At 38.0% G+C, this 6,359-nt stretch overlaps 1 pseudogene; it reads right to left on the reverse strand.

Moving 5' to 3' along the window:
* Window positions 1-2,004: 2,004 nt before the first annotated feature.
* On the reverse strand, window positions 2,005-3,384 carry LOC113410917 (solute carrier family 25 member 3 pseudogene; annotated as a pseudogene).
* Window positions 3,385-6,359: the final 2,975 nt, after the last annotated feature.

Below are 6,359 nucleotides of genomic sequence, written 5' to 3' on the forward strand. Positions count from 1 at the left end.
TGTTATATGGTTCATGGCTGCCTACATATTAGGTAGTCTACCGTGATACTTTTTATAGAACTGGAGCGTAATGTACTTTTCATACTATGGATTTTCTATTTCTATATCTATTTCTATGGATCATCACAACTTTCCACAGTTGTCAACATTTCAGAATTACCAACAAGGGCAAGTTTATTGCAATATGTAGTTCACTGCTCTCTGGACAATTCCACTCTCTACCCACACCCTATCCTCCACAATATCATTCTGTCTCTCAAGCTATAAAGAGATAGAAATGAGACATGAGTAACTAGGTCTGAAGTTATGTTTGACACTATGGGAGCACTCTTACCTAATGTCAAATAAAATCATATTCAAGTAATGAAAGCTAACTAGCTCTGAAGAAGATTAAAGAAGTCTTATCTGAAACCAAAATCGGAAATAGATCCAAATAATGAGTGACAGTGAAGTGTTGAAACAGAATTTGTCACTGACCAGTCAATTGAACATCTTCTTTCTTTTAAATTTTTAACATGTACTATATTTTGCTTTGCTGAATAGATCAATGGTTGGGCTGCCTTCCAGAAGTTTGGATTACATTAGCAATTATTCCTGATCATTGGACCTTTATTAAACATTTATACTAGGCTCTAGAAAGAATATTTAGGTCTTGTGGATACAGCAGGAAATAATAAACGAGTTGAATATAATTTTAAGAACTAGGTTACATCATTAAAGGTATAAAAGACAATTGGATATCACTTATACAGGTTTTGCAATAACACTAAATGGCAAGACCATTTGTTTGAAATGAAAAAGGTTGCTTTTTTGTATAAAATATATAGTGGCTAATATGTTTTAAAAAGCACTGTCCAATACGGAATTTATATTTCCATAATAACCACAATAACTTTATTTGCTGTAGTAACAATAAATGTTCAAATTAAATTATGCAACAAAAGAAGGAATAACATACTGGTAAAGGATCATCAAAATGCAGAATTTTAGCTGAGTTCAAAGAATACCATACTGTATTGTTTTTATTTCTATAATTCCAGTAACCTAAAGAATGCTCAATCAAGAAAAAGTAGATTTGCCTCAAATCAGAGGCTACAGCATTCTTATATAGATAAAAGATTGTTCAATATACATGAAACTTGTACATGTTTCAAAAAAAAAAATTGGAAGTACATCTATGTAAGTCTGATGGACTGCTTTAAGAACAGAGAGGAGCAAGATTCATGCAAGTTCCAAAACCCTTGTCCAATAAACATGGAATTCACAATACAAAATTACTATGGTCCTTTTTTTTTTCCAGCACAGCAGATTCTATGTGGACAAAAAGAATGCTTTTTTAAAGACTGAAGCTACAAATAAAAACTTTTGTAGTTAGATACCAAAATCTATAAAAAAAAGGTTCTGCCACGAAAAGACATATTTTTGCATGTACAAACAGGCACTTTGGATCATTACAGATCCATGACACTTAAAAATAAAATAAGCTTTCTAATACACTGTTGCTAAGATGGCCATTTTACAGAGTTCATACTTTTATGTTGCTTCAAATGTAGAATCAGATTTAGCAAATGCACACAAAAATTTTTGTTCAATATCTTAGAATCACAATACTATCAAGGCTGCCTGACAACATGTCCTGTTGACAATAATTATCAAATCATTACAACAGTATTACAACAACCAACTTGTCTAGCAGTTGCTATTAACTGGTTAACTTAAAATATTTAACAGCCTATAAAAACTAGTAATTGCATTATCTGCTATGTATTTTGAGTGCAGTTAAGAACAAAATAAAACTGCAAGACAATGTTATTCTGTTAAATGACATGCATTGAAGTTTCATTAAGAAGCTTCTTTTATAGATTGTTGAAACTCTCTAAAGCTTAGTACTGAGATTGAGTAACTATAACGAATTTCCATGGCTCAGTGATATTCACAAATCAGGTGAATTACACATTCTTATTGAATGAGAGTATCCTTGAAACATGGCCACTTAATATGGATTTAATTTTGAGAGAGTTTCTTTTTCAAAGATTCAGGCATTTCAGGTGGAGGGGGACGAGGCAACTTCAAATAAACTTTAACTGAATCGTAGATGAACCACTGCAGGCCAGTGAGGGTACCAATCATCAGAATACGGGTGAAGAGGCCCTTCCAGATCCCATACATGCCCAACTTCTTAAGAACACCCAAAACAGTAGTGCCCCTTTCTTGGTTCAACACTGATACCACAGAATCAGCTGGGTGTGAGACTATAGCACAAAAGATACCAGCGATATATCCGCCAACAAATGTGACTCCAAGTTGTTCAATCTTGCTGCACTGATCTCGTGGCTTAGGAATGACATATTTATAGAGTGCTTCTATAGTTCGTTCAAAGCAGGAAAACTTCATCATGGTATAAGGGATCTGTCGCAGCCAGAGGGGATATACTCCCTTATAGAAAGCCCAGAGTCCTTCTTCAATATACATCCTGGGAGCTGCTTCTCGCAGAGTTTTGGCATAACCGCGCTGGGTCTGAATCCGTACCTTGGCCGCTTCCATCGGGGCCAAAGCAATGTCAGCAAAGAATTCAGCACTGGCTGAAGCAGCGAGGTAGAGGCTAGTCCGCCACAGATAAGCTTGCTCCGGTCCCAAAAAGTCAGAGTACAGTATCTTGAAGTATTCATAGAGACCAAACTTGCCAAAGCCCTGCATGGAATAACCTATGGCTGTTGGAGCCCATCCCTTAGTCAGGCCAGGAATCCCTTCCTCTCGCACCGTAAGAGAAAGGCCTTGCATCAGCCCTTGGTAACGCCTGGGTTCCACCTGCATACGGCACTTCACCACATCCAGTGGCACTACCGCCGTGTGCGTTGCACCACAACTCAACACCCCACCTAAGGAGCACAGCAGCAAATAGGCAGATGAGCCATACTCGCAGGAGTACTCCTCCTCCTCCACTGCCTGTCCCATGGGGCTGTCCTTTTTAGTTACTGAAGCTGCCGACAGGCTGAGCAGATCCCTAGGTGGAAGGGCTGGGCTGCCATCTTTGGAGGGCTCCAGGTTCATTTCCCTGCAGCTGCTTGACAGCCCAGAGCAAAAGAAGGGCCGGTTGCTGCCCCTGCTGCTTCTTTCTAGGATCCAGGTGGTGGGGCACAGCCCTGCCAGCAGCTGAGGCCAGGGCCTGGAATGGGGGCTCCTGCTGCCTTCAAGAGCTTCCCCTTCCATTTTGTCTTGACTGTTGAGGAGCCTGCTCTCGGGGCCACTTTTCTGAAGATTTCTGGAAAAAGTCTCATCTGCTTTCCAGAACCAGGATATGTGCTGAGAGAAGGGAGCCATGACATCCCTGGCTCCTTCCTTCCAAGACTTGCTTTTGCCCTGCTGTGCGGATGGGCCAGACATACTCAGTGCACAAGCAAAGGGCTGATAATGGCTGAAACTGTTGCCTCTTTCCAACTGCCAGAGAGTTCAGGGTTCTTCTGGCTATAGAGATGTAGCCTAGAAGCGGCAGAAGGAGTAGGACTGTAAGTGGACTCTCTAGCCACTCTCTCTGTGGTTTAGATTAATTGGATGGAAACAGAGAAGCCTCTGTGAACAAAACTTGATTAAAGAATAAAAAGATTCAAAGCTATTAAATGTAAAAAAATACATGGGCAGGAGTTGTGTGGCCTCAGAGGGGAAAAAACCCACAAAGGTTCCCCATTCTAAATAACTTTCAGTGGGAATCCAAACCTTTAGATTTTTTCTCCCAACTTTTAAGCTAAGCCTTGTAGTTTTGAGTGTCAGAGGCACTGGTTCCATATTTACATGTCAGTTTTGTCTGAGACAGAATCTTTGGGACAGATGTTTATTTATTCAGTTTTAGAGGCAGCACATATTTGCAGGGACTTTTTTTGCCATTTGCTTTTTGGTCATAGAACCTGACTTTCTACCTACTATAGCATATGCATTTGTGTTCCATATTTAAATCATCACCAATAATATGTTATTGCTTGATAAAGAAACGCCCCGGGCTAGGCTGAGGCTGTGAGCTGTATAAAAATAACACCTCAGGAAGAGCCTGGGGTTCAGAATTTGCCATGCTAATGCTCTGAACCTTTTGTGCAAATAAACCTGTATTCTCCTATCCTTCGTGGTCTTGTGTCCTGATTTGGAAACAGGATCTGCTGCAACATTACCACCACAGGGGTGGAACATGGGAAATAAACTTTCATGTTCCTCAATATTCCTCAATTATAAGGAATATTTCATGTGATGTTAAAGATCTGATTACCTTAATATGCAATAGTTAGGCTAATTATTACATAGCTATGCAGCATCAAGTGGTATGTGTCAATCAGCCATCCTGACAGAGGGATGGAGGCATACAAACAAAATAAAGCTACTTCTGTCTTAATTTTTTTACTTTTTTTCTCCTCAGGAAAAAAAAAGATGCAAATCTGAAGATAAAGTATAAGAGGGCACAAAATGGAAAACAACGCAGTCTGGCTTATAATAATAATTTGTTCAATAAAGCAGAGTGATTAATGAAGCTAATCACATACTTAGAAAACTAATAGAGTCATATCCTGTCAGACTTCACAAGAGACACAAGTAATAAATCTCAGTTCTCTAAGAACTCAGTCTCCCTTTCAGGGAGTATGGTAACTAGGTAACAGCAGATACTTCACAGACCCCACAGAGCTAGATGGTGGAGCCAAGTAAAAAAAGATGTGCAGAAGATCTGAGTAGTATAGAACACAAGAATCAAATCTTTTATTTATGTCAGCCTCAGGGTGTAAATCCTAAGCCTTTTTTCCCTCACCCTTGAAGCTAACAATCTTTTAACTCTTATTTTCTAGTTTTTAAATATCAGAGGCACTGGCTCCATATTTACATGACAGTTCTGTCTGGGACAGAGCCTCTGGGACAGATGTTGGTTTATTCCTTCTACCTCAGTTTTAGGAGCAGCACATATTTGCAGATAGTATTTTTGCCATTTGCTTTTTGGCCAAAGAGCCTGACTTTCTACCAATAGATGACAGGAACGCTTACAACCTCAACAAATTTAAGCAATAGGATTAATCAAAAGTCATCAGAAACTAACTACTGTAATTTGTTAATATGACAGAAGCAAAACTGCTGGAGAAAGAAGGGAAAGCATCAAGATAGAGGATACAAAAGAAATAGAGGGAAAATAAAGTTCAAAATAGTTATATGTGAAAAGAAATGACTTAAAAATGATCAGCATTTCATTTTCTTATATAACTGTGTGCAAAATGGCATGGCCAATTCCCAGAGCACGTATGTTACTTGCAACATTCCATTTTTCCTACGAACTAAATTGGAGCATTTGGAAGATGGTTCAACTATTTCAAATGGGAAGTTTAGGAACTAGGTTTAATGTTGTCAAGTGCAAAGTCTGGCCCTGAAACAGAACAGGAATATTGCAAAATGCTTCCTGATTTAGAACACTCTGTTCTGGAAACAGATGAACCACCTTGGGTTGCTTGGCCAGTCTAGAACTGGACCAACCTGTTTTCTACATCAACTTGCCAACTTTAGTTGAATTCTAGAAAACTAAAAAAAAGTAGTAATTAGATGAGGTCAGGACAGACAGAAAGATAGCAACAAGTATATAAGGAGGCAATAGCAAATGACTATACTTTTTCTAAGAAAACTGCATCAAGATAATCATTAAAAAAACACCAGGACCTGAGTTCATCTTGAAAATAATCTCTTTTATTCTGCCATTTAAATTACAATATTAAATGAATAAATGTCCTTTATTGTACTTCTGTGTGAAACCTGTAGATGCCCTGGGGATTATACTCTATGTAAAAGAAAGATTGATCTGTTTGTTTTCTAGGCATATAGATAACAGGGTTTTAATGTATTACAGTTGATGACACAATTCAGTACAAGAATTAATGGCAAACTGTGAAAATCCATATTTACCCCAACTTAGAAAATCACATACAATCACATACAACACAGTACAAATAAATACAATTACATCTTTCACTTCCCTATATGCTATAGCATATACATGTACTGTATATTCCTTACATGTAAGGAAATACAGGTGAAACTCAAAAAATTAGAATATCGTGCAAAAGTTCATTTATTTCAGTAATGCAACTTAAAAGGTGAAACTAATATATGAGATAGACTCATTACATGCAAAGCAACTTAGTTCAAGCCGTGATTTGTCATAATTGTGATGATTATGGCTTACAGCTCATGAAAACCCCAAATTCACAATCTCAAAAAATTAGAATATTGTGAAAAGGTTCAATATTCTAGGCTCAAAGTGTCCCACTCTAATCAGCTAATTAAGCCATAACCTGCAAAGGGTTCCTGAGCCTTTAAATAGTTTCTCAGTCTGGTTCAGTAGG

Source organism: Notechis scutatus, chromosome 3 (assembly GCF_049901735.1).
Source record: "Notechis scutatus isolate UNSWTSFEM ecotype Mainland chromosome 3, rNotScu1.2, whole genome shotgun sequence".
In the NCBI taxonomy this organism is placed as follows: Eukaryota; Metazoa; Chordata; class Lepidosauria; order Squamata; family Elapidae; genus Notechis; species Notechis scutatus.